This window comes from Pleurodeles waltl, chromosome 11 (assembly GCF_031143425.1).
Source record: "Pleurodeles waltl isolate 20211129_DDA chromosome 11, aPleWal1.hap1.20221129, whole genome shotgun sequence".
Classification (NCBI taxonomy): domain Eukaryota; kingdom Metazoa; phylum Chordata; class Amphibia; order Caudata; family Salamandridae; genus Pleurodeles; species Pleurodeles waltl.
This window is the reverse complement of record NC_090450.1, coordinates 90383385-90407832: the sequence shown is the minus strand read 5'-3', so window position 1 is coordinate 90407832 and position 24448 is coordinate 90383385.

Below are 24448 nucleotides of genomic sequence, written 5' to 3'. Positions count from 1 at the left end.
CTGATCTGCCCCAGGGAGGCAGAAACCACTTAGGCACCAGGGATTGGTGTGTGTGTATTTTGTTTAGGGGGGACAGCCCCTTGGGCAAATCGCTCCCCATGGGGGCACATTACTGTTAGCCATTTCTGCTCCCCCCTTGGGGGCAGATTGGCCTATTTTTGTAAGGCCCATCTGCCCCCAAGAGTGGCAGAAAGCCCACCAAACACCAGGGAAGAATTCTTTATTAAAAAAGAGGGTGGCAGTATGGCAATACCCCCACCCCAAATAAATGGGGACAAAGTTGTTCTGCCCACCAGTGGGCAGATGGGGCAATTACCCCTGATCCACTTCCCGGTTGGGCGGGGGGAGAAAGCCTACTAGATGACAGGGAATAAAAAAAAAACATTGGGAGGTGGTGGATACCAACCAGTATGGGCATATTTAGGCCCCCACCCCAACTAAACGGGATAACAGTCTTTCAGCTCTTTTCCGCACACTAAAAGATCTTGGGCCAGATGTAGGTACAAAAAAATTAGCGACTCGCAATTTGCGAGCAGGTGCGACTCGCAATTTGCGTGTCGCTAACTGGAATGCAGGTATAATTTGCGGGGACAAATTGCGACTCGCACCCGGAGTCGCACCGCAGATAGCGAGTCCGCTGTCTGCGAGGTCGCTTTTTGCGACCGCGCAAAAAACGGACTCGCAATTTGTGAGTGGGTGTCGCAAATTGCGACTGTGATGAAAATTGAATACAGGTGCTGCAGAACACTCCAGAAACCACTCCAGAACACTCTGGAAAACACTTCCTGGCACATGATGATGACATCACAGCCAGGAAGTTTACAAATACACCTGGGAGGAGGGAGGGCCACACCCTTTTTAACTACAGCACAGCTAACAGAGCAACAGCAACCATGGCTGACACTCCCAGGAAGAGAAAGCTGAAGTTTGCAGAGAAGGAGCTGGAGGGGCTCACAGAGGAGTGCTGTCAGCACCATGATGAGCTTTTTGGGAAGGCAGCCCTCAATGTGCCTGACTCTGCCAAAAAACGATTTTGGCAGGAAATTCAGGAGAAGGTAAACTCCCTGGGGGTCAGCTACAGGAGTGTGGATGAACTAAAGAAGAGGTTGTACGACCTCCGCTCCCGGACCAAGGAGAGGGTGGCTGAAAGGCTCCGGGAGATGAGAGGCACAGGAGGGGGACCATCTTCCATACCACCACCCACACCCCTGGAGGAAAGGGTGGAGGAGACCCTGGAGCCGGAGTCAGTAACTGGATTTGGAGAACTGGACACCTCTGAGCCCAGAACATCAACCGGTGAGTACCATGTGATATGCCTGTACCCCCATCAATGCCATACCCCCACCCACCATGTACACAGGGGCATGCCCAACCAAGATAGCTCCATTTCAGAGTAGCATATACCAGCATGATGCATTATGGGCAATGTAGTCAAGTAGGCAGTTAATAGGCAAATGTTTATTAGGAAGTGTGCAACAGATAGTAGACACTGACAGTGTTTTCCCCATGTCCCACAGGTCTCCCACAAGACACCACCACCAGCCACAGCAGCCAGGTGCCAATGGTCAGCCAGCCCCATGAGGAGACAACAGGAGCAGCCACCAATCCCACCTGCAGCACCAACACCATCCCCTCTATGGCAACACCCGCTGCAACAGTGGTCTCGGAGCCTGCACCAGCAACAACCAGGAGTGCCACATAACACATCACAGGGCCTCCACCGCTGCGCAGGCGACGCAGGATGAGGAGAGCAGGGATGCAGGCAGAGTCAGGGCTTCCATCCACCACACCAACGGAGGCACAACTGCTACGGGGTCAGCGCCTGCAGAATCAACAGTTAGGGCGGATTAGTGGGGTTCTGCAGCGCTTCGAAAGGAACCATGCAAACAGCATGAGGCAGGTTCATGCACAACTGGAGGTAATTGGCAACAACACTGGTGACCTAGCCCTGTCAATGCGTGAACTGGTGGCTGGACTGCTTACGCAGAGTGAGGGTGCGCGGTGCAGGGACCGCCAGCTGCTCCACAGGCTGGTCAGGATGGCCTCCTCTATTTGCAGACTGGCAGTGAACACAACTGGGCTGTCAAGGAGAACAGTCGGCCTCCAGGTTGAAATGGGCCACTTTGCGGGTGATGTGGCAAGGGGCCTGGGCCGGATCACCCATGCGATAGACCTCTTGGAGGCACGGCAGGTGTCCAGGGGTACAGGGGACACCCCACAAGACAGTGAGGAGGGCACCACTGTCAGCAGTGTCTCTGCTGGTGACACCAGGGTGCTATGGAGTGGGAGTACGAGGCAGAGCACTGCTGAGCAACCTGGTACCAGCCAGGCTGGCAGAGGCCGCCGTAGGCAGTGAACTAACCACTGTCCCTGATGTTGGGGCACATGATGGCAATGTGTCCCATGCCAGGTGGACTTTTTAAAGTCCCTGAACAGTTTTTCATTGTATATAGTTTGGTTTTTGCACATATTAAATAATTTTTTATTTCTACTTAACAAATGGAGTGTTTGTTCAAATGGTGAGTATGGTAGAAGTTGGCACGTACCTTCCAAAGTATTGGGTTGCAATGTGTTCCCGTCTCAGTCTGCCTTGATTTGCGATGCTCCTATCCCCATGATGACAATGTGGTTGCTCTTGCTCTTCATCCTCAGAATCTGGGTCTGCAGGGGTGAGAGGTAGCCCACGTCGGGTGGCAATGTTGTGCAGTATAGCGCATGCGACAACTATTTTGAATGCCGTTCTGGGGGTATACTGGAGGGCACCTCCAGTTCGGTGAAGGCATCTGAACCGTGCTTTCAGCAATCAAAAGGTTCTATCAATCAGGTTCCTGGTCCTCTTATGTGCAATGTTGTATCGCCTCTCACATTCATTGCTGGGTGTTAAGTACGGAGTCAGTATCCATGGCCGTAGTGCATATGCACTGTCACCTGTTGGGCACAAAAAGTACACTGTTAGAAAGTCCTGGTTGGTGTGCACATTGATCTGTGTGCATGTCTACAAGGTGTATGCAGCTCTACCTAGGAGGTATCCGTCTCCAAACTCCCCACGTTCCAGGCGTTGGTGTATCCCACTGTGCCTAAAAATGTAGGAGTCATGAGTACTGCCTGGAAATTTAGCTACAATGTCAGTGATGACATAATGGGCGTCACAAACAACCTGAATATTGAGTGAGTGGGTACACTTTCTATTGCGGAACAGGTATTCCAGGTTTGCAGGGGGGCATATTTGAATATGTGTCCCATCTACACACCCTATGACATGGGGAAAGTTGGCAATCCGGTAAAAGTCCAACTTTGTGCTGTTGATTTCTGCCTCATTCCTGGGTATGTATATGTATCGGGACATGTGTGTGAGTAAGGCATCTAGGAATGCCCTGAGGAACCTTGATAGTGCACTTTGGGATACCCCACCTGCCACAGCAATGACCCCCTGATAGCTCCCCGAGGCCAAGAGGTGCAGTGAGCATAGCACTTGCACATGCGTAGGGATGGCGCAGCCGTGCAGAGTCTGGCGTTCTAGCTGTGGTTTGAGTAAATCTATTAAATCTAGTATAGCTGCGCTGCTAAGTCTGTATTTATCATAGATTTCCTCCTCAGTTTGCTGGAAGAGTGTCTGCCTTGTTCTGTAAATCTTCTCCTGTCTCTGGCTCCTCCTCCTCCTCTGCTGGGCTGCGTGGGCTCTCCTCCTCACTCCTATCAGGTATATCTCCGCCATCTTGAGTAACCCAGATGCCTTCTGGGTCTCCTTTTATACTTTGGTAATGGTTACCACCTGCTCTGAGTTAATGGTAAATTGGACATGCAAACTGGGCTTTTTTCGACTAGTCGCAATTTGCGAGTTGCTATTGCATATGGTTTGCGACTCGCAAATTGCGACTTCCTATTTGCGGGTCGCAAAATGGGGTCGCAAATTTTGCGAGTCGGTAACGGCTAGCATTGCTTTTTGCGAGTCGGAAATGGGATTTTTACATCCCATTTCCGATTTTGCGGAGTCGCAAATAGCGATTCGGGCCATTTGCGACTCGCAAAAGTTTGCTACATCTGGCCCCTTATCCCTACGGCAAGCAAGAGGACATTCAATTATTTTGGGCTTTGGTTTTATGTTTGGGCCATGAGAGCTTGTCTAACTCTCAAAATCGTCCCACTTGGAATGGTGAGGGCTTCACTTTTTGGACTTTGGGACGCTGCCATGTAGAAAAATCCACAAGACCTAGACACATCTGAAAACTAAACATCTGGGTGAGTCCAGGGTGGTGTGCTTCTCATGCACCTGCACCATTTTCTTACCCACAGTGCCCTGCAAATCTCCAACTTTGCTTGAAATCACACATTTTTCCCACATCCTTCCGGAATCTGCAGGAATCCACAAAATTCCTACCACCCAGCATTGTTGCATGCATACCAATTAAAATTCTGCCCCACTTGTCATCCTAAAAACGTTTTTTGCAATTTGCCCTTTTGGACCCCACCCCCTTTGGTTCCCCCTCAATTTCTACATGCTTTTGGCTCTTCCCTGTCACAGGCACTTGGCCCACCTACACAAGTGAGGTATTATTTTTATCAGGAGACTGAGGGGAACTTTGGGTGGTAGGAAACTGTGCCAAAGCAGTGATCCCACGCAGAAATGTGGAGAAAATGTGATTTGTTTAGCTAAATTTGAGGTTTGCTGAGGATTCTGGGTACGAAAACACTGTGGGATCCACACAAGTCACACCTCCTTGGACTCCCTCGGGTGTCTAGTTTTCAGAAATGTCTGGGTTTAGTTATTTCCCTAGATGGCTGCTGAGCCCAGGACCAAAAAATCGCAGGTGCCCCCCCAAGCCAAAACAGGTAGTTTTGTATTTGATAATTTTGATGTGTCCAAGAAGTGTTTTGGGGCATTTTCTGTCACGGGCACTAGGCCTGCCCATACAAGTGAGGTACCATTTTTATCGGGACACATGGGGAACTGCTGGGTGGAAGGAAGTTTGTGGCTCCCCTCAGATTTCAGAACTTCGCAGCACCGAAATGTGAGGAAAAAGTGTTTTTTTGCCAAATTCTGAGATTTGCTAAGGATTCTGGGTAAAGAACCTGACGAGAACATCACAAGTTAACCAATCCTAGGTTCTCCTAAGTGTATAATTTTCAGAAATGTCCAGGTTTCATAAGTTTTCCTAGGTGCCGGATGAGCTAATGGACAAAATCCACAGATAGGCCCTTTGCAAAAAACAGGTCAGGTTTCTTTGGGAAAAGTTGAGGTGTTCATGTTGCGTTTTTGGGCGTTTCCTGTCATGGGCACTAGGCCTACCAACACAAGTAAGGTACCATTTTTATTTAGAGACTTAGCGGAATGCTGGGCGACAGGAAATTTGTGGCTCCTCTCAGATTCCAGAACTTTCTATCACCGAAATGTGAGGAAAAAGTATTTTTTTGCCAAAATTTGAGGTTTGCAAAGGATTCCAGGTAACAGAACCTGGTGAGAGCCCCACAAGTCACACCATCCTGGATTCCCCTCTGTGTCTAGTTTTCAGAAATGCCCAGGTTTGGTAGGTTTCCCAAGGTGCAGGTTGAGGTAGAGGCCAAACTCCACAGCTAGTCACTTTCCAAAAAACACTTCAGATTTCAATGTAAAAATACAGGGAGTGCAGAATTATTAGGCAAATGAGTATTTTGACCACATCATCCTCTTTATGCATGTTGTCTTACTCCAAGCTGTATAGGCTCGAAAGCCTACTACCAATTAAGCATATTAGGTGATGTGCATCTCTGTAATGAGAAGGGGTGTGGTCTAATGACATCAACACCCTATATCAGGTGTGCATAATTATTAGGCAACTTCCTTTCCTTTGGCAAAATGTGTCAAAAGAAGGACTTGACAGGCTCAGAAAAGTCAAAAATAGTGAGATATCTTGCAGAGGGATGCAGCACTCTTAAAATTGCAAAGCTTCTGAAGCGTGATCATCGAACAATCAAGCGTTTCATTCAAAATAGTCAACAGGGTCGCAAGAAGCGTGTGGAAAAACCAAGGCGCAAAATAACTGCCCATGAACTGAGAAAAGTCAAGCGTGCAGCTGCCACGATGCCACTTGCCACCACTTTGGCCATATTTCAGAGCTGCAACATCACTGGAGTGCCCAAAAGCACAAGGTGTGCAATACTCAGAGACATGGCCAAGGTAAGAAAGGCTGAAAGACGACCACCACTGAACAAGACACACAAGCTGAAACGTCAAGACTGGGCCAAGAAATATCTCAAGACTGATTTTTCTAAGGTTTTATGGACTGATGAAATGAGAGTGAGTCTTGATGGGCCAGATGGATGGGCCCGTGGCTGGATTGGTAAAGGGCAGAGAGCTCCAGTCCGACTCAGACGCCAGCAAGGTGGAGGTGGAGTACTGGTTTGGGCTGGTATCATCAAAGATGAGCTTGTGGGGCCTTTTCGGGTTGAGGATGGAGTCAAGCTCAACTCCCAGTCCTACTGCCAGTTCCTGGAAGACACCTTCTTCAAGCAGTGGTACAGGAAGAAGTCTGCATCCTTCAAGAAAAACATGATTTTCATGCAGGACAATGCTCCATCACACGCGTCCAAGTACTCCACAGCGTGGCTGGCAAGAAAGGGTATAAAAGAAGGAAATCTAATGACATGGCCTCCTTGTTCACCTGATCTGAACCCCATTGAGAACCTGTGGTCCATCATCAAATGTGAGATTTACAAGGAGGGAAAACAGTACACCTCTCTGAACAGTGTCTGGGAGGCTGTGGTTGCTGCTGCACGCAATGTTGATGGTGAACAGATCAAAACACTGACAGAATCCATGGATGGCAGGCTTTTGAGTGTCCTTGCAAAGAAAGGTGGCTATATTGGTCACTGATTTGTTTTTGTTTTGTTTTTGAATGTCAGAAATGTATATTTGTGAATGTTGAGATGTTATATTGGTTTCACTGGTAATGATAAATAATTGAAATGGGTATATATTTTTTTTTTGTTAAGTTGCCTAATAATTATGCACAGTGATAGTCACCTGCACACACAGTTATCCCCCTAACATAGCTAAAACTAAAAACAAACTAAAAACTACTTCCAAAAATATTCAGTTTTGATATTAATGAGTTTTTTGGGTTCATTGAGAACATGGTTGTTGTTCAATAATAAAATTAATCCTCAAAAATACAACTTGCCTAATAATTCTGCACTCCCTGTATGATGTGCCAATGTTGCGCTTTCTTTTGCGGGCATTAGGCCTACCCACACAAGTGGGGTACCATTTGTATCAGGAGACTTGGGGGGACACAGAATGTAAGAATAAGTGTTATTGCCCCTTGTCTTTCTCTACATTTTTATCTTCCACATGTAATTCAGTGTAAAAAAGACATCTACTTGAAAAATGCCGTGTAATTCACATGCTAGTATGGGGATCCCAGAATTCAGAGATGTGCCAATTACCATTGTTTCTCAACACCTTATCTTGTGCCCATTTTGAAAATACAAAGGTTACCTTGATACCTATTTGTCACTCTTTATATTTCACCAAATTAATTGCTGTATTCCCGGTATACAATAAAAACCCATTGGAAGGTGCAGCTCATTTATTGGATCTGGGTACCTAGGGTCCTTGATGAACCTACAAGCCCTATATATCCCCATAATCAGAAGAGTCCAGCAGATGTAACAGTATATTGCTTTTAAAAATCTGCCATAGCTGGAAAAAGTTATAGAAGAAAATGTGGACAGAAATGGCTCTTTTTTCACTTCTATTTCAATATGTTTTTATTTTAGATGTTACTCACTGTAGGAAAACATTGAAGGATCTACACAAATGACCCCTTGCTGAATTCAGACTTTTGTCTACATTCCAGAAATATTTAGCTGTCTGGTATCCAGCATTGGTTTCATACCCATTTCTGTCACTAAATGGAAGGAGGCTGAAAGTACAAAAAATAGAAAAAGTAGGGTACGTCCCAGTAAAACGCCAAAAGTGTGTTGAAAAGTGTGGTTTTCTGATTCAAGTCTGCCTGTTCCTCAAAGCTGGGAAGATGGTGATGTTAGCACCACAAACCCTTTGTTGATGCTATTTTCAGGGGGAAAAAACACAAGCTGTCTTCTGCAGCACTTTTTTTCCATTAAAAAAAAAAATATTAGCTGTCTTTTCGTTAATTTCTTGGTCTCCTCCATGGGAACCCACAAACTCTGGGTACCTCTAGAATCCCTAGGATGCTGGACAAAAAGGACACAAATTTGGCATGAGTAGCTTATGTGGACAAAATCGCAGTGTCAAATTTACAAAGCTGCTCAATGCATGCATTGTGCCACTTTGTACCCCTTTGCGCTACATTATGCCTGTGCCAGGCATAATGTATGCAAAGTGGGCATTACCCCATTAGGGGGGCAGAAAATTTGGCACAAAGAAATCTAAGAGAGTCATTTTTTTCAGCGCTTTTAACGCCTGCTCAGGAAAGGCATTAAAAGGAGGCACACTACTGTTTACAATGGTCATCAATGGGCTTTGCAGGATTAGCATCAACATTTTTGACGCTAATCCTGCCAAGCTCCAAACTAGCATCAAACATTTTGACGTTAGTTCCCTAACTACCACCATGGAACTCCATATGCTAGATATGGAGCCCACATGGTGGTGTTGGGGGTTGCTAATGGGCGCAAGAAAAGTGGCGCTGCACTAGGTGCAGCGCCACTTTTCTTAAACCAGGCCCTAAGAGTATAATTTCGGCCATCTGTGAACCAAAGGCTCGGTCTCACCCTTCCTCTTTATTTAAGTCATCCAGAATATTCTCCAGAGGGGACACCAGCTGTGTAATTGCACCCAGAAAGCAAGTGATGTACTCAACCGCGGCAACATTATTTGTTTACTGAACCAAATTCTGGAGACTGCAAATTTGTCTGGGAGTAGCTGGAGTCTTCAAAAATTGGTGTACCTCTATTAATGAGCCAACATACCCCCACATTCTACTAATGCAACCAGCTAACTCAGTCCTCACCTCTCCCAATAATGTCTCTATTTCTCTTCCAAGAGGCGCATGCAGTAAGTCACCATAGCCTCAGCCTTTGCAAGAAGTCCCAAAACCATCACAAGGAGTTGGGGCTCCCCTCACCTAGATGACTGAAGTTGAATGCCAAGCCCCCTGAATCAGCCATTACGAGAAGTATGAATAACCTACTCAACAAAAGCCTCCTGTGGACCTCCTTAGATCATCCACAGTTGCTCTTGGAATATTAATGGTTAAGTTGACAGATTGAATTATTGAATTATTTCATTTCCTTTCAAATAATTATGCTGTAGGAAACATGGGCAGAAGCAGCTTCGATGATTTTAGTACATCTGCTGTTCTGTTCCTGCATCAGAAAGGGCTCACTACAGCCGTCTAAGCAGGGACCTTGCAACCTATATCCACGCCGCTAATCAGGGGTCCCATACAATATGTTTGACTACTTGGAATAACCTATTAACAGTGGTTCTCTCCCAGATGTGCGGCTCCAGAAGACTCAATCTTGCCTGAATTAACATCTACATTCCACCAAAGAAGGAGTTTAAATTGGCGGCTACTGAACATCTGACTAAGGATGTTGTTGAGCTATAGGACGGCCCCTTCCTCTCTGGTGACCCCAATACAAATCTGCTGGGTGCAGTTCCTAATGAAGAGGTCCTAGTGCCTCAGGACGCCTTCTGGCAGATCCTGGAGCGAGTTCAAATGAACGATTTTAGTACTGATAAACTCGGTAGATACCTTATTGCCAAACTGGAATTTATGAATCTGCATGCTGTAATGGCCGTTTTCCAACAGATTGTCCACCGTCTTTTTCCTTTTACAAAGGCAAAGCACACACACTAATTGACTTCATAGTCCTCTCTTCCCCGCGTTACTCCTGGTCTCCAGTTTTCAGTTGACTCTGCAAATTGAAAGTGACCACTTACTGTGAGAATTGCACCATTTCCGTGGCCATAAATCATCACAAGTCAACTGATGCACTACAAAGTGCAACTCATACAATAAATAGAAAAAAACGCAAATGGTCAGCAGGCACAATAGCCAGCTTATCCGAGAAGGCATAATGTATGTGGGTTGCCAATCAACGTAGAGCTAGCTCCAGGCAAGTGGCCTGCGAGCAATAAGTGAAAGAGCTTGTGGGATGCCACCCACATCAGGAAATCAAACCGAGCCATGTTAGCAGCCCCCCTGGGCTACTTAAAAGCCGGGATACTAAGTCACTCAAAAGGAGCCTGAATTGTGCTCTACGATAATACCAACAAAATCCTACTGAGATCGCTCTTAGGAAACACCTAGTCGTGGCTAAGGAAGCGTGCAGGAAGGACCTGTGGGAACTGAGAAGAGAAGCTGTAGCTAATCTTTCGATCAAGGTCCTAAGTGAACTCAAGGGAAACAGACATGCAAGGTTTTGTAAGCTAGTGACTAGCTTAAATAATCTATCCCAATCAAGGGCTAATGTTAACATCTCTGAAGAGTCCTCAAGCCTTGCATCAACTAAAAATACGATCTTCACTGTTTGTAAGGCTAAGGGAAATCATAGCTCAGAAATAATCGTGCGCACACCAAGCATTCGAGCAGAGGCCATTGCACAGCGCATATCTAGAAGCCGGATGGATGGAGTACCGGGACCCAACATCATTCCAGCAGACCTTTTTAAAGATGACACAGCACTTCGGTCCACCTGTCTGGAAACAGCCTACGAAAGCACAATATTATCCAACTCCATCCCTCCCTCTTGGAAAGGCTCAATCCTCACTTCAGTATTCAAAGGGGGCACAGTGAACTATCCAACCAACTACCGGTTAATAGCCCTTTTTGGATGTTGTTGGACCTGTCCCTTTTGGCAGGTTCATCCCCTGACTTTTCGCCTCCTTCCTCCTATTTATTTCTGACCTCTCGCTGTTGGCTCTAGGACTCTGAGCACTTTATCACTGCTGATCAGTGCTAAAGTGCAGGTGCTCTCCCTCCTAAATTTGGTATGATTGGCTTATACCTAATTGGCATATTTAATTTACTAGTGGACCTGCAGGGCTGCTTGCCCCACCCACTGAAGTATACTTTCAAACCTGTCTCAGGCCTTGCTAGCGCAGGGCCTGTGTGCGTAGTTTTCTGCACAGGCAGCTGGCATCTAAATTTACTTGCCAGGCCCAGAACTCCCCTTTTATTACATTTAAGTCACCCCTAAGGTAGGCCCTAGCTAGCCCTATGGGCAGGGTGCCATGTATGTAGAAGGCAGGACATGTGCCTAGTAGCGTGGCCTGTCCTGGTAGTGACAAACACCATATTTGGTTTCTCACTGCTGTGAGTGCTGCCTTCTCATAGGATTGCATTAGAAATGCCCTGCCTTTCTCTGTGCTTATGACTCTGGTGTTTTGCAGCTTGACTACAATCCACGTCTGGGCAGAATGACAGTTGGGCTTTGCGCATACCTTTCAGACAGCCTGTACACAGGGAGGGTGGAGGTGTCACAGAGGTGCATCTGCATACTGAATAGCCTTCCTGGGCTAAGAGAAGGGAGGGGTGGGGCACACATGCATTTGTAAAGGCTGTGTCCTGGCCTCACACAAAAGGGTTGTTTACCCCCAACTGATGTTTGGAGCCTGTCTGGAGGAGAGAGGGGGCACTCCCAGAACCAGTTGTTACTGGTTGGAACCTCCTCTCCCCTTTCTTTGTAAACACACTATAAAACTGAGTATAAGTACAGGAGAGTTTTCCCCACAATTTGGGAAATCTTTGGAACTTACTTGAAACTGGAAACAGAATGTTGGAGGGACTCACAAGGAACCGGCAGGGACTGCTGCTGCTGTGCTGACCTGTGACCTGCTGAGACACTAGGAGAAACTGCCACTGATTGCATCCACCTTGTGCTGGCCTGCTGCTGGGCCCTGCCGCCCTGTGCTCCATTATTCTTTGTCCCCCAGGGGCTGGGTGCCGTGGCCTTGGACCCCTGCAACATGGCTATTGCGCCTGGAGAGCGCTTTGATAACTCTTTCTGAAGCGCTTGTAAAGCGTTTCCTGTTGGGTGCATTTTGCACTTGAAAGAGCGTCCTTGGTGGTGCCCTGCTCTGGGTAAGCGCCTTTCTGAATCCAGGAACCACCGGTGTGACCCCAGCATGCCCCAGTGCTTGTAAGTCCGTTGCCGATTCTGAAATCACCGACGCAGCCCCGGCTGGCTGCTTTTTCCGAGAGCGAGTGAAGCGCTGGCCCTGGGACACCGGGGCACCATTGATTGAAGAAAAGAAGCGAGCACGCTCCTACTGTGCCCCCGGGGCGAAGCGCGCTATCAGGAGAACTTTTGGGGCACCAACAGGCCCACACTTAGGCCTATTCACCGCTGCAGCCCGGCCGGAAGCAGAGACACTCAAGCACCAGATCGGGTGCGGGGGATTGCTCAGTGACGGACCCAGGAGAGAGGAAGACCTTATCGGAGGTCTCCTCCAGATACCAGGGTCACCCAGACAGCAGGACGTGGAGGAGGTAAGGGCAGGACCCATCCTCCCCCCGTCGCTGCCACAGGAGCGTGAAGCTCCAGTGATTCTTGGGCACTGTGAAGGGCGGACGGGGTGAAAGCCTCATCGGATGCTCCCCCCGCTGGCAGGCCCCCTATTGTGTAGTTTGCTGGCTTTGGGCTCCCAACCTCTGGAATGCCAGTTGTGGCCTGGGGCCCCCCCAGATATCATGGGCCCCAGGAGGGTCCCATAATAAGAACCGGAGCATGTGTGTGTCGCCCTCCTCTCCGCAAAATTACCGCAAGGCCCTCGTTTAGCACAGTGAAGTGTCGGGCCCCCTTGGTTCTCTTCTTGGAATTGGAAGTACATTTCATAATACAAATTGTACTTTTGTTGGATACATAATTAAAATGTTCCTGGTATGGACATCATTGATATATATGTTAACCTGCCTATTTTTATGATGTGTTACAGATAGGTGTTGGTGTTCCTGTTATGGGCATGACATGCTGATATGTTTTATGACTTGCCATATATTTTATAATGCTAATGGTATAGGCATTTGTGATACTTTAATGGCAAGTGCATTTATTTAGTAATGTGATACCTGACTATTGCTTATGTTGCAGAATAATAAGTAACCTGTGTGTTATGTGTGACTACTGCGGGTTCTGCAATGTAACTATTCTGTAACTTTCTGACAACTGCTTGAGTAGCAGGGTATTACTAACATGTTGTGTTTGGACTAATAATAGCATTGTGTACAATACAGTTTATTTTTATATAATTTGGTGTTGTGTTTCCTTTGTGGTGGCGACAGTCTGTCATGTGTGTTGTGTGTGTTGTGCACACGCTTTACACATTGCCTCTGGGATAGGCCTGACTGCTCGTGCCAAGCTACCAAGTGGGTGAGTAGAGGTTATTTTGGACTTGTAACTCCCTTGCCCTGACTAGAGTGGGTGGGTTCTACCTGGCTTAAGTGCATACCCTAGCCAACCAGAAACCCCTTTTCTAACAGAGGTAGAGTCAAAAATCTTTGCAGGTTGCCTTCTGGAGACACTGGAAGCCTGGACATCATTCAACTAGCTAATCGCATTTAACCAAACAGGGTTTTCTAAAACTGTAGGTACATCGGCCAATCTACTGGCGATTTCCCTAATATCTGAATGCATTAGGGCCAAGAAGCAACATTTCCACTTGTCATTCATTGACTATAAGGCTGCTTTCGATTGAGTAGATAGAGGCAAGCTGTGGTCCAAATTATCAAGCTAGAGAATTCCTAGCCATCTTCTGAGCACAATAATTCTTCCTCACACAGGTACATGGGTCAGAATCAAGCTTGGGAATGGTTCCTGTCTCTTGAGAAAGATTCCAACTTATAAAGGTTTACAACAGGGCTGTGTGCTTGCTCCGACTCCCCTAGCACCATTTTAACGCCATGTTAGGGCCATTTTTTTGCACTTATGTGGCGTTAGAAGGCTAAAAACGCTGTCAATATTTACAAAGTGCTGAATTGCATGCATAGCGCCACTTTGTAACCCTTTGCCCTACATTATGCCTGCGCCAGGCATAATGTATGCAAAGGGGGCTATCCCCCATTAAGGCGGAAAATCTAAGAGATCTTCTTGCTTCATTGTTTTCAGCACTTTTAATGCCTGAACAGAGAAGGCATTAAAAGGGAGCATGCATTGGATACAATGGGCCCCTATGTCCTCTGCAGGAGTAGCACCAACATTTCGGCGCTACTCCTGCAGAGTACATCAATAGTGTCAAAATAAATGAGGCCATTGCCCCCTACCCTGCACCATTGTGCACCGTATTTTAAATACGGCGCACACATTGTGATGGGAGAGGGCCCCAAAGGGTGCAAGAAAAGTGGTCCTGCACTGTATGCAGTGCCACTTTTCTTAAGTTTGCCCCTAACTTTCCAAAACATTTTGGTGACTTAATTGGTTGAAATATTAACTCCTCCAACACCACTGGGATTGTACATTTCTTTAAGGCTATATGTTCTGGTTTGTCAGCACCTTTTTCTCCATATTCGGCATTATACCTTCAGCCATACACTGTATTATCTTGAATATTTTTTGGGGATTCCCTATCACTTAGGCATGTTTTATCATGCTTATAATCATAATGTGTGGCTTTTTACATAGAATGTAACTGAAGCAATAAAAATCCTTCTAGACAGTAATGTTACCTACAAACCTGATTTGGAGCAGTTATAACAACATATTTTTCCCTTGCATTTGCATGCAAGCATATTAAAGATACTACAGGTTTGTCAACCTACCTGTCCTTGCTGAAAATAATCCAAGCAAAGTTAATTTCCACCATCGTTTATGGCAACCAAACCTTGAGAGGTAGAATGGCCCCCACTTGGAAAAAGTCATCACCAGGTTGTTCAAATTGTTGTTTGCCTTACCAGCTAATACCTCACCCGCACAGGAAAGCCGTGAATTCAGTTTACTTAAGCAATCAATTGTGAGAGGGGGTGCATTTATAAAATTGTGCTGTAAATTAAAAATGGCAAATACAGTTACATTTGAGTCTCTTCTCGACTGAAATGAATGAGTGGACCAAATTTCCAGCTAGGGCCTATCTTGACACCTGCCTTAAGTCCCTAGGTATTTTGGACCAATGGGACTCTTTTAGATCTTATCAATAAACTAAAGCAACAGTCAACAACAATGTCAAGATCCTCTCACCGCTAGCTGATAAGGAGCTGTTTGTCAAGAGACAGCATGCCTGCCTCACCATCTTGTATTACACAGAACTAGCCCCTCAACCCAGTGGTGTAACAAAGGCCGAGCTCCAGGGGGGCCCGCTCAGCACAGTACACAATGCACAGGCATCAGGCCCTGTCTGGGTCTAGGGGTAGAGGACCCCCTCCATGTATTTTGCAGGGGGGGGGCTCAAGTTTCCTTAAACCACTGCCTCAACCATATCTGGGCATAGCTATTAAGCTGCACCTCAAGGCTGCTTTTATGAAATTCAGAATGGGACATCTGCCATCTTATTTGTATCTTTCCACATGGAAGCGTACAAGTTTGTCAGGTCTATGCCAACTCTGGGGTCAAGCCCCTAAAACCTTGATTCATCAGTTGTGCATTTGCAATGGCAATATCGAAGACTGAAAAAACATTTTCTGACCCAAGTGGAATCAGAAAGGCTTACATAGGTGCAAGCGAGCCATCTTATCCTGCGTTTATGGGACTGACATGCAACTTAACTGTAGCCTTGCGTAGTATCTGCTAAAGCTAAACCGAATGGTCTTAAGCATTTCTGGGGCCTAGGAATTTTAACACTAGGTATCTATAGAACGGCCACTATGTTATTCTAGGTACATCATCTAACGCCTGCTTTAAGGTGGGGAGAAGGAGACTGCAGCTGAACATTAAGAGGTGGCAAAAAGAAGCCTACTCAAGGAACTTAAGGGCATATTTAGAAGCCCCTAGCACCACTGGAGCATCAGCGCTAGGCAGCTAAATTAGTGCCAGCACTAGGGGAAGCGCAGGGGTGCTCTGTATTCTTGTAAATATGGTGCATCCTTGCGTTTGTAAAGTGATGCAGTGCAGCACTGCCAGTATTGGCACAGCACCACGGCCCTCAGGGGCAGATTTACAAGACATTAGAACATTGGAATGCTGGGGGCTCTATTGAAAACAATGGAGTGCTGCGGGCTTTTACAGGCCGGTAAAAGCCCGCAGCGCCAACATTCCAATGTTCGCTTTGTTCACAGCAACAGCTGTGAACAAAGCCTCACGGAGCCCGAGGGGATTTTAATCCCCTCGGGCTCCGTGAACATTTTTTTTTTTAATAGAACATTCTGCCCTGTGTGGCAGAATGTTCTAATAGCCTTAGAACCCGCCGTAGCGGGCTCTACCGGCTATTAAAGTCCCTCTCCCTTGTTAAATGCCCTCGCCTTCGGCTCGGGCATTTAACGCGGGGAGCAGGCCTTTAATAGCCGGTAGAGCCCGCTGCGGCGGGTTCTAAGGCTATATTAGCGCTGCCTTAACTCCACCTTAGCACCATTTTTAGGCGGCTTAATGTGGCCATTCCCCTGCCAGATTTGCACCACTTGCAACTCCTTGCGCCACATTATACCTGCATCAGGCATAATGTATGCAGGGGGGGGCGTTCCCACGCAGGGAGGCCCGAAAAAGTGTTGCAGTGAAATTTACAACATTTCACTGTACTATTTTTTCCATAATTTTTAACGCCTGCTCAGGGCAGGCATTAAAGTAACACACCCATAATAATCTATGGGCCTCCCTGTGCTTTGCTGCATTAGCGTAAAAATTTGTGACGCTAGGGTAGCAAAGCGCCACAAACGCATTTAAAATGTAGATGCTGTTGTGGTAACGACTACCATGGTGCGTTATATTGTAAATACAGAGCAACCATGGTGTCATTAGAGGGGTAAGGGAACGCAAGAAAAGGATGCACCACTTTCTTGTAAATCTGCCCCTAAATGACTTAAAAGAAAAAAAAAACTATGTACTTGAATGAACTTGAGATCAATGCAGAATCAGGGGTCTCTTCAGTTTCGGATAAGTCCCAGCATTGGGAGACAGTATTTTCCTCTATACAATATTGTTTTAAAACATGGAATTATTTTGGTTCTAACACTTTTTACATTTTAGTAGCTTAATAACAATGGTTTAGGGCATGCTCTCATTAGCTACTAAGTACTGACTGATTTACCGTTATCCCGTTCCAAAAACAAGCTTGGCTCTTAACCAACATTTGAACTATCGCTTAATAGTGTTTTATGAATTGATGTCCTTATTTGCATTCTTGAGCTGCTGGCATGCTAAACGCCTTTAAATTGTAACCAAACGATCGATAAATTCTTCTTCTTTTTTTTCTTCTTCTTCTTCTTCGTCTCTGGCATCACTAAGAACACCACTTCATCACGTCCATCATGAGGCACATCTATTTTGGCTGACCTGCAAATGAAGCAGTCCCACATTTGATACTTGCTCCCTGACTGCATCTTGTCCCCCTGACAAAAGAGATACATGGCCCGTTCACTGATGCATGGACCTTGATGGTAGTGACATTTTTTATTTATTCACGGGATACCTCTTTTCATCCTAGCTTGTCCCCCTCTTCTCTCTTCTCTGATATTCAGAACTAATATGTAGAGATGTAACCCTTGGATGTGGATTCCTGGTTGTCTGCAGTTCTGCCAATGCCAAGTCCTAGCCCCTCCCCTTTCATTTTTGCTTTATTTGTAATAGATGTTTATACCCAGTTCACTTAATGCCATCTTTCACATGCTCTAAAACTCCAGCCTCTCCAATCCTCCTTGTTGATCACTAGGATCTTCACATAGTATTATTGCCTCATCACCGATCATGTTAAGTGATGGGTGTGGGAGGTGGTTACTGAGAGTTTAACCCTCTACATCTAAGTTAGGGACACCTATATAAGTGTAGGCTCCTTACCCTACCAGCATCCTTTCCACATCTCTTTTTGTTCAACATTCTATTATTATCAACATCTTGATTACCGCATCTAGACTATATGGGCCACAACATCAAACGTACTGCAGGAAGGAGTCTACCTTGAGAAGAGGCCCAGTCATAGTTGCCTGATGAGGAGCTACCCAGAGGCCACAGATAAAGCAAATAAACTTAGTGACATCACACCTACTGTGACAGCAGCACTGCCTGAAGTTTGTAGCAGGCTCTGCTGTCCTAGTGTGCCACCAGTTGCCCCTTGAGGCTCAGAGGATTACTCAGCAGGGTGATAATTGTGATTGCTGTAAAGAGAACAGAAGGGAGATGATGAGATTCAGACAAATTTTGATGTTCATTCTGAAGCAAGGAGAGGAAATTTTAGTTGTCATTATAGCAACAGTGTGCTCTGTTTCAGATATAAAGGTGTCAAGCTTACTACACAGCTCAGACTACTAAAAGCTAACATCTTTAGTTTGTGTGTGCTGTAATTAAAAGCCTTTGTGACCCATATAAAAATATCAAGATGGCTTCGACCCCTCCCATTGCTTATTATTGGCTGGTTTTATTGTCACTCTCATATGCTTGCTTCCTACCCAGTGGTTAGTCTTACTTTACTTGTGTTAGTCCCTCCCCTGAACAATACCCTCTTTGCCATTCTTTCGGCTGGCTGACTTTGCCTGCTCACATTTAGGTAACTACTTTTTTTTCCTTTTTCATTAAGCACTCCAAGAGAGAATACGTGTTTTCTAGCTCTCGCTCTCTTTCTTGAGTGCTGTTTATTGCCCCAAGACTCAAACACCATGATGCTTCCCCTTCACCTGCACACCCACCCACTCTACCGTTGCTTCTACCGCCCCATTAAGTCATTTGAATATATATATTTTTTTTATTTGAATTTTTTTGAAAGGTCTAGCTGCTACCATTTGCAGTCTAGCTGCTCCACATTGTAGGAAAGTGTCCCTTCCTGACATGGTCACCATCACGTTTTGCCTGGAATATGATGCAATTTTGACTAAAAGTGCATTGGGTTCCTGCTAACGAGGTCCCCAGTACCAGATCTCTCTCCCTAAAAATGTGCAATTGTTTCCTAATTGGCAATACCTTTGGCCCCACTATACATCAATGGTAAATGGTACCCCTGGTACCTAGGTCCTGAGTACCAAAGAGGGACCCCAAGGGCTGCAACATGTATTTTGCCACCCTCAGGGACCCTTCACCTAGCACATTTAGACTGCTGTTGCAGGCTGCATGTCTTGGTGCAGCTAAAACTGTAAACACGACATAGCACACTGCATGTATGTCCCCTAACACTGCAATCAATATATGTAAGTCACTGCTACAGCAGGCCTTCCAGCCCTAAGGTGCACAAGCAAATATGCCCCTGCTATGCCTTTGTCGATTCTTAGACACAGTGAGTGAACTGGGAAGCCATTTTTAAGTACATGTGCTGGACACGGGTCAATGCAAGTTCACCAGCTACATGATGGCTTTACTTAAAACAGGGACGTTTGGTATCAAACATCTCATATTAATCAACCCTCGCTGATGCCAGTGATGGATTTATTAATACATGCACCTAGAGGACGCCTTAGAGGTGCCCTGTCAGGGAGTCCGGATCATCGGGGTTTACGCCTTTTCCCAATATGTCCACCTCTTGGCAGCTCCAAACTCTACTAGCCGTTATAGCACAGAGTTAAAGAATAGCCAAGTGGGGGAAGGGGTTTTAGGTTAGGAACAGCGTGGAAGGAGACCTGTGGAAGGAAAAGTTAAGAAAACAATAATCAGATTATACACTTTGACTTCATCAGCTTTGTTCAGGATAGCTATGGACTGATAACACGAATGATAAAGAGCCTTTATATATCATAACCTTATTAGCTCTGAGTACCTGGAAAATAAATAAGGATTATGCAAGCTTTCATAAGAGCGTTTCTTTAGAATACATTCTGAGGCTCTGAACCTTGAACTAACTCAAGTTATTCTTTGAATAGAAACTACTTAATAACAGTGATCAATAAACACATTAGTTTTCAGGAATAATATGCATTAGGTTCATGAATGGTACTGTAAAGGCACACTATAACAGTAATCAACGCACACATTGATCTCTGCCGATCTGAGTTGCAAGTTTTAATTGGCAAAAATTAATCGCGCACCACCAAGGTTTCAATGCCAGGATATGATTGTGCACTCTACTGATCCGAACTGTGAAAGTTAAATGCCAAAAATGAATTGCGCACACTGCTGCCAATTCAACCACCAAGATTTAAATGCCAGGATACGATTGTGCACTCTGCCGATCCGAGCTGTGAAAGTTAAATGCCAAGAATGAATCATGCACACTGTTGCCGAGTCAACCATCAAGGTTTAAATGCCAGGTTACGATTGTGCACTCTGCCAATCCGAACTGTGAAAGTTAAATGCCAAGAATGAGTTGTGCACACTGTTGCCGATTCAACCTTCAAGGTTTAAATGCCAGAATACGATCGCGCACACTGCCGATCTGAACTGCAAGAGTTAAATGCCAAGAATGAATCGAGCACTGGAAATCCGAGGTAGGCCTTCGGAACAGGAGCTCAGGAAAATGCTGCTGCTCTGCACCGGGACCTCTGAATAGTGAGCATGTGGAGCTGGGCTGGGTCCCTTAAATAGACCCAGGCCACGCCCACGTGCCACACCCAGCCAGGCTGCAGGAAAGGATTCTAGAAAGGCTTAGAATAGGGACCACATCCTAACCACACCCTGTAATACTGCAGCAAATCCTTGAAAATGTGCAATACATTGCAAACAGCATTAAAGATGTTTCAACATGAATCGCTGCAATGCAAAAGGTAAAGATACTGCATTAATACATAATGTGTGAATTATTACATTTCATAAGAGTTAGTTTATTGCATTATGTCGCCTGTTGAGTGTGCACCGTCCTGATGTTGACATGCCTGCTGACAACCCACCATCTACCCATACGGACTGACCAGTTTTAGCTAGCCTGCCATCACTAGACATAAGTCTGAACCCGAGGGTGTGAGCTTTTGCTTTCGGGTGATCAAAAACCAAGCCTACTCTTGGAGCTTTATTTACACACCCCATCCAACAGGATGCCCTGCAAACCTGCATTGCAAGGAAGCCCACCGCCCTTGGTATGCAGATTTGGCTTTACTCACAGGAGAGATCTTGAACCCCAGGGCCCATCTGGCACCTAGGCAGGCAGGAAATGTAGTATTCAGGGACATGTGGCCATCTCACAGGTCTGTCCCACCCATAAGTTGAGCTGCCTGAAGTAGACACCACTAGTAGAAATCGGCTATCTTGGTGTTGGCTGATTTAGGAACTCTGGACAGGGTTATGCCTATCTCCTACAGGAAGTGGTCATGTAGGGGGTGTTGTGACCCCAAGGGTAAGTAGCCCATTGACTAATACCATACATTCCCCCAAATGCCCCTAAATGCAGTATTTAAGGAGTCCCTAGCACAAGGAAAGCAGATTCCTGCTGACCTACGAAGAAGGACACTCAAGAGCTTCAAAAAGGCAAAGCCTGAGGAAGAAGGATCTGACTTGGCCACAGCCTTGCCGGTCTATCTGCTGCTCCTGCCGATTTGTGCCAAAGTCGACTCATCCTGCAAGCTCTTGTGCCTCCAAAAGCCTGGGAGGCCTGCCTGCCTTCAAGAAAGACCCAGGAGCTCCTGTGGAGCTGCAGAATGGCTTCCCTGCAACTTAAAAGCACCCCAAGACCAACTGCGAGGTCTCCGGATCGCCAAAAACCTGACACCTGAAAGCACCACTGCACCAGCGCCACACAGTCTGTGTTGAAGTGGACCAACAATGCCAGAGTGGTCCCAAGCCTAGCAGAGACAAAGCCCACCTTGGACATGCCCATTGTGGACTCACTGACGTCGCCTGCAGTCTCTGCCCGCAAGACCCATCAACCACAAGTACTCTGGTGGAGAAAATCTGATGCCTCAAAACACCTCTGCATCCGTTGCCCCTGGCCTGCGGAGAAGAGGATCCGAGCTGTCACCACGTCCCCAGATATCTCAAGATTGTAACCCACCTATTGGTTCTTTCTGACTAGATTTCCTGTCCAGACCTGCAGGCTCTTTTCAATCGAACCGATCCCAATCGACTAACACTGGGCACCTAACGTCGTACTACACCTCTGCACCCGGCTGCCCCAGTACCACCCGGTGTGACCTGTTGGTGCGGTCTAGACCCTTACCGAGGATTCCCCTTAAGTCCAGGAGACTGGTCCCGTAAGTTGCTGCACTATACCTGAATGCAGCACTTGTTTTTCTCTCCCTAGGATAACACAGCAGCTTTTCAAAACTGTAAAGATTTTTCTTGCAAACGTGCTTACCTGATCGTATTGATTCTGGTGCCAAAGCATATATAAAGATACTTGTTATTTTTGTAAATTAGTGTGGACATCCTTCTTGAGTTGTCTGTCTCATTTATTGTCTGTGTGTGTATTTGCAGATGCATCTCTCCTCTCTGTTAAGTTTAAGGCTGCTAGACCACACTGCCCCCTAAGAGAGCACCTCAGGATTGCTAGAGCATGCCCCTGTTCACTAGTAAGGAAGGACTCTTTGGAAAATATATCTCATTTTAATATATCATATAAAGAGCCAGCTTCCTACACAAATTGTAAACAGCACTCTTGGGCGCCTCTGTTGCTCACCTGCCCCAGCACTCCCTAGCCACTCACCATTACTCCCCTCTATCTATTCCTCCATTACTACTTTACTCCTTGTGATTTTTTTATTTTTTTTATGTGTGTTATGGAGGGCCACTACAAAAGCACTTTCGTAGAATAAAATTATATATTTTTTACTTATACATCTAAGTGGCATCTGAAATTTTAGATTAGTAACTAAAAAAAGAAAATAGCACCGGCATCATTTCTTAGTGACTCGTTTTTCCAATGCTGCTCAGCCTCGGCAATAACATTGCCAAATCCAAAATGTCAGGGACAGGCCGGACTGGCTGTACTGGACATGGGGCATTTCCCCAGTAGGTTGTAAGGTGGGGGGTGCTTATGTTACTGGAGGGCCGGTTTTGTAGCAGTGCAGCAGTTTCAAAAGTACTGCAGAGTTCCTTGTACATACACAGTTTTCAGGCAACAATAAAAGTGCCAAGATAACTCTGGTGATTAATGTACCTGCTGGAGGGAGAGTAGAGTTTTTTCTAGTGGCAGTTTTGACTCATATAAGGTAGTTGAGAAAGACAATATGCCTGCTGCAAAGAATGTGTACTATGCAGATTACGGAACAGTATTTTACGTGCATAGCTCAGTGGGATACTTCTTTTGTCACAGATGGCCTTTTGTTATTGTGCAGTTCATAAGTATCGGACAAAACAGAGGTCCTCATCCTTGGACGCACCCCCTCTGCCTGGGACAACTCATGGTGGCCGTCCACGCTGGGTCCCCCACCGATGCCCACAGAGAGCGCACGAAACCTCGGCTTCACCCTTGACTCCTCACTCTCCATGTCAAAGCAGGTCAGCACCATCTCCTCCTCCTGCTACAACACCCTCTGCATGCTTCGCTGAGTTTACAAATGGATCCCAACAGAAACAAGAAAAACAGTAACCCAGGCCCTCGTCAGCAACAGACTCGACTATGGCAACGCCCTCTACACCGACATCTCATCCAAACTCCTCTAACGCCTCCAACGCATCCAAAACGCCTCCGCCCGACTCATACTCAACATCCCTCGCCACTGCCACATCACCCTCCACCTAAGAGACCTTCACTGGCTCCCTGTCAACAAGAGGATCACCTTCAAGCTCCTCACCCACGCACACAAGGCACTCCACAACACCGGACCTTCATTCATACCTGAACAACAGAATCAGCTTCTACACCACCACCCGGCATCCCTGCTCCGCAAACCTCGCCCTCGCCTCCGTCCCCCGCATCCGACACAAATCTTCCGGCGGCAGATCATTCTCTTACCTTGCCGCGAAGACCTGGAACACCCTCCCGCCGAATCTATGACAGACCCAGGACCTTCTTTCCTTCAGAAAACTACTCAAGACTTGGCTCTTCGACCAGTAGCAGAACCTGTTCACCCCCCCCCCCCCAGCGCCTTGAAACCCTCACAGGTATGTAGCGCGCTTTACAAATTAATTGATTGATTGATTGATAAGTTGCAATCATAATCTAGAACAGTGAGCTATTCACTACCATGTAAGAGCTGCATGCAGACTGCATGGACAAGTTAGAAAGTTATGTTTTTTCCCAGTCTTTAATTATCTCAATTTTGCTAAAAGCATTTGGTAGAAATAAATTGTCAATCCTAACCACTGTGTTACATTCTGAATCCTGAGTCTATGCTTTTCCAAACCAAGCACTCTTAAAAAATGCCTCCCAGTAAGGATGCCGTAAATCCTGCAGCTTGAAGCCCCCTTTGATTATGCAACATTTTCTATACACTGATTTACCCATGTATGATTCGTTGCATCTGTATGTATGGGTGATGTGAAGTGCTCCAAAACCCTACACTGGTAAGAGAGGCGCTATAAAACAAATGAAATACATTGGGGGGGGTAT